Raw genomic sequence first — 5,064 nt, 5'->3', positions numbered from 1 at the left:
GGGGGTGGTTTCTATAATCGAGATGGAGTATTGACTAAGGGGGAGTGATACATATAACCATAGTATTGTTGTTAAAGTCGTGATGCAATTGGACTTTGATGTTACATAATAATACTATGTCACTGTATAATAATGATCGAGAATCTCGATTTCTCTCATTGTTTTAGTTACGGATCTTCAACAACGGTGGTGCTAAACTTCAACATTTGGGATCATTGGAGTACTTGGAAGGACGAAGATTTCAAGGAACGTTGAAGATTAGACTATGCAATAGGAGCCACTAAAGTTTATCTTTTTTGTATTCCATATGTATTAATAGTTTTGTCACTAAAATTGACAAATGGGGAGATTGCTAGAGCATAGCTCGATCAACCTCGCATGTGTTGCTATATCAAGCATATTTTTCAATGTTAGTGATCAAAACTATGAGTCTTGATTTCTAGTCTATTATAGCTAAGTCTCGGACTAGGATAGAAAAGTGTAGTTGAGTTCAAGGACTTCATGGCGATTCATCATACAACGACGAAGATCCACTCAAGGAACCGTGGAACTTCATCAACAAAAAGGTATGTGGAGACTTGAACTTATCTATCACTCAAAAGTCTATCTATTCTATCTCCTACTTCTTATGAGACAAAAGTCGTATGCTATATAGACTGGATCATACACATTTGATATTTCGAGATGAGTATACTCTACTTATCTATTTCTCGAAATCATGTGTTGGTAAAACATTTCGCTTTGATCGAGTTTATCTTCACCTAGTGACGAAAGTCATGAAAAGTTTCAATTACTTTGGAAATTGCTCTGACGAGAAAGGTCTGTGAATAACGACTGAATAACGTCCTCTGAGAACGTTTCAATGGTTGGAATAAGAGTTTAGGTCTACATAACCAATGATGGATATAAACATTGTGTGGTAACACATATGTGCATAAGTTCTATTCCTTAATCCGAAGTTTTCGAACTTTGTTGATTGAGAGAAACCGGAGGAATTGGCTTTGCCAAGTCCGCGAACTGCCGAGAGGTTCTCATACCGAGAATTTATGCTGGGATTTCCTATAACTCGTTTGTGTACTAAGTCCGCGAACTGGCGAAAGTTCTCTTACCGCGAATTTCTGCTGAGTTTTGGAAAACTGTGCCGGTTATCTTAAGTCCGCGAACTTGTTTGTGTACTTAAGTGGTTATGATCTAAAGATGTGCTCTGAACATGAAACTTAAATTACTAAGGAATGCTTTATGAAAACCGTTGCTAAAGTTCATGAGCCGATTCATTAAAATCGAATCATCTTTGTTTCAATTGTGTCTTGTGTAGTTACATAAGATCTCGTAGCAACTTAACAACTCTTTAACTAGTTCATTTGAGTCAATTGAACTAGTTATGGTGAAAAAGAACAAGGTTTATATGAAATGCTCATATGGTTAACCTTTTGGGTTACTATGTTGAACCAACATACACGTACACGTTTGGGCATGGTTTTCACGAACCCAGTAAACGTATACCTCAAGTGTGTGTGACAAGCTAAGTTTTCGATCTAACGGTTGAGAAATATTATCTTGAATCTAAATCAGGTTTTCATCTAACGGTGAATATGGGTTGCTTTGTAACTAAGGCAAAACCCTGATTTGAAGACTATATAAAGGAGACATCTAGCATTGGGCAAAACTAATCCCCACATGTCTGTGTGATACTAGTGCGCTCTCTAGAGTCGATTCTCCTTTAACCTTTGGTTTTCTTCTCTAAAACCGGGTTAACGACTTAAAGACTTCATTGGGATTGTGAAGCCATACCGATACTACTTTTATTGTAGTTGTGTGATCTGATCTTGCATCTTATATCTTACGAGTATAATCACATTGATTGGCTTGAGATCGTGAGAGTTCTCCGATAGGCAAGATATAAAAGTAATCACAAACGCCTTCGTCTCATCGTTTGTGATTCCGCAACATCTTCTTTCGCTATTCGATTAAGTTTGTTGTGAGGTGATTGATTAATCTAGGCTGTTCTTCGGGAATATAAGGCCGGCTTATCAATTGGTTCCTGTTCACCTTGATTTCATATCATAAGACGGAAAAAAAACTAGGGTTTTTATGTGGGAGACAGATTTATCCTTTGATAGACTTTTCTGTGTGAGACAGATTTGTTTATTGTCAAAGCCTGCGATTTTGGGTCGTAGCAACTCTTAGTTGTGGGTGAGATCAGCTAAGGGAATCAAGTACGTAGTATCCTGCTGGGATCAGGGGCGTAGGGAGTACAACTGTACCTTGGATCGGTGGGACAATGATTGGGGTTCAACTATAGTCCAGTCTGAAGTTCGCTTGTAGTAGGCTAGTGTCTGTAGCGGCTTAATACAGTGTGTATTCAATCTAGACTAGGTCCCGAGGTTTTTCTGCATTTGCGGTTTCCTCGTTAACAAAACTTCTGGTGTCTGTGTTATTTCTTTTCCGCATTATATTTTATATAATTGAAATAATACAGGATGTGCGTTAAGATCATCAATTGGAAATCCAACCTTTGGTTTTTGATTGATATTGATTGATCCTTGGACATTGGTCTTTGGTACCGTCCAAGTTATTCCTTGTGTTTGATTAAAGACTCGCTATTGTTTTAGCTTGAGTAAATCAAAACAAGTGAGAGATATTAACTCCTTGAGATACTTTAATCTAGATTGAGTCTGACTGTCTAGTTGATTCTCTAGCAAAGTATTTCGGAGTTAGTCCATACAAATTTCTAATCGAATTATTGGGTGGTGTTGTTAGACCCCCGCTTTTTCAGGTATTGTCTAACTCAGATAGTTTTGGTTTAATAGTGTCTACGAAGATATCCTGCTCAACTAGAACAGAGGTTTTGTAGAGCTGTTGGAAGTATGAAATGAATTCATCTCCAATGGCTTCCCTTGTAGTTAGCCAAGTTACATTTATAGATTTTAGCCAAGAAATGTTGTTCCTTTTTCTTCGAGACATTGTGTATTTGTGGAAGTACGACATGTTCTTGTCACCTTCATTTAGCCATAGCTCCCGAGATTTATCTTTCCACAAGATTTCTTCCAAGGAATACAAGTAATTTAATTTATCAGTTAATTCAGTAATCTTCATTGTATCCCTGGATTATTTTTTTGTACAATCTGGATTTCAGATTTAGTATCCTGTAGAGAAACACTTATATTGCCAAAAGAAACTTTGTTCTATAATCTCAGTTTAAACTTTGCATGATTTAGTTTTTGCTTAAGTTGGAAAGCTTTTGAGCCTCTAACTTCCAATAACCAAGCTTTTTCAATGATAGTTTTGCAGGATTGATCTTTAGCCCGCATAGACATGAAGTGATATGGTTTCTGCAGATTCTCAACCCCAGGGTTTAAAGATATTAGAATGGGTGCGTGGTCCGAGCTAATACGGGGAAAATGAAGAGTATGAGAATGTGGAAAGTTATCTTCCCATAAATCATTGACTAGAGCTCGATCAATACGCTCAATAACTAGATTTTCCCCTTCTTTTTTGTTAGTCCATGTAAAATCTGGACCTGAGAATGGTAGATCTCTCAAGTCCCATTTATTCATAAGATTTTCCATATTTTTTGTATCATGTTCAGTGACTGGTCTTTTTCCCCATTTGTCTTGATAACCTAAAATACAATTTAGGTCTCCTATTACTATCGTAGGAAATAATGATTGAATGGTTGGGCCATAAAAACTTCCCAACTATTGTTTCTCAAATTTCTATTTGACTCTCCATAAATAAAGTACATGTTACATACCGTGTTAGTTTTGATTGATTTGGTGGAGTGATGTAATTTCAAAGTTGTTGTAGTAATATGATTCGTTCAAGACTTGTGAAAGCGGATTTTTAGATTTTTTTAATAAATAAAAATAGCGAACTAAATTAAAAAGATGTTGTGAAAATTATGCAGAGAATGGGGTTAGGATTCCACCATTGGTCGATATTAGTGATTTAATAAAACACCAATTATGCAACTCAACATTTAAATTGATTCTAATAGTATTGCCTAGATATGTAGATTTCCAAAAGAATAGATGTTAATCCAAGCATAAAATATCAAAACCCTAAAGCAAGCATATTCTATCAAGAGAAAATACACCTAACTAATCAAAATCATATAAACAATTTTTAGTTCAATACAAAAATCATAATAGAGTTGTTGTAATTAATTAATGGAAATATATCACTTTTACCGAAACAACGGCTTCCTCCATAGCCCCAAGGATTGGGTTTAGCTCCTCATTATTACAAAGAAAATTAAATAGAAGAAATAAAAGAAAATTGTGAAACTGGCTACCGGCTCACCGGCTTTCCCTTGATTATGCTCTCTTGCTCTCTATACATACACACAAACCCATTAATCAAATATATTCTTCCATAACTCCAAAATCTTCTTATTTTTAAATAAAAATATCTTCAAGAATTTTTCTTCTTCTTTATATTCTCTAAATTTCTTTATTATACCCAAATCTCCTCTAATTCGCAGAATCAAATCCAGGAGAAAATCCTCTAAGATATCTTTCATGTTTAATAGAAGACAACTTCCTTTTTTTCAAAACTCCGGTAATTAATACTCATAGATTTCCTGTTTATAAGGAAGAAGATATTCTTGTCTTAAAAATTGTAAAATCTTTTACTGTTGAAACCCAAATTTCTCGCCAATATTCTGTTTGAAAATGAAGAAGAAGGTGGTGCCCCTATCCAAAGTGCAGGTGCCTTTATTAATTTTCTCAAAGAGGTGCAAGCATCACTATTCGAGCAAATTTTTCCACACAAGTGTATTTCTCCAAAAACACCTACACAAACATAAAAACACCATAATAAGTACAAAATCAAGCACTAACAATAGAGACACTGAGGACAATTCAGACAAAAAAATGTGTCATCAAATATCCTCAAACTTATTATTTGCTAGTCCTCGAGAAAATCTAGAAAAATGACTACACTTAGCACGTGCAGCAAGCCGTTAAACCACTAGGTGGCCCTAGTGTCGGAGTGTTGTCTTCGGAGGGTTTACCAGAGGTGTACCCACAAAACCTTTACTCCAGACCCTAGCTATCTACGCAG

This window comes from Papaver somniferum, chromosome 11, assembly GCF_003573695.1.
Source record: "Papaver somniferum cultivar HN1 chromosome 11, ASM357369v1, whole genome shotgun sequence".
Classification (NCBI taxonomy): domain Eukaryota; kingdom Viridiplantae; phylum Streptophyta; class Magnoliopsida; order Ranunculales; family Papaveraceae; genus Papaver; species Papaver somniferum.
This window is presented reverse-complemented; position numbering follows the sequence as displayed.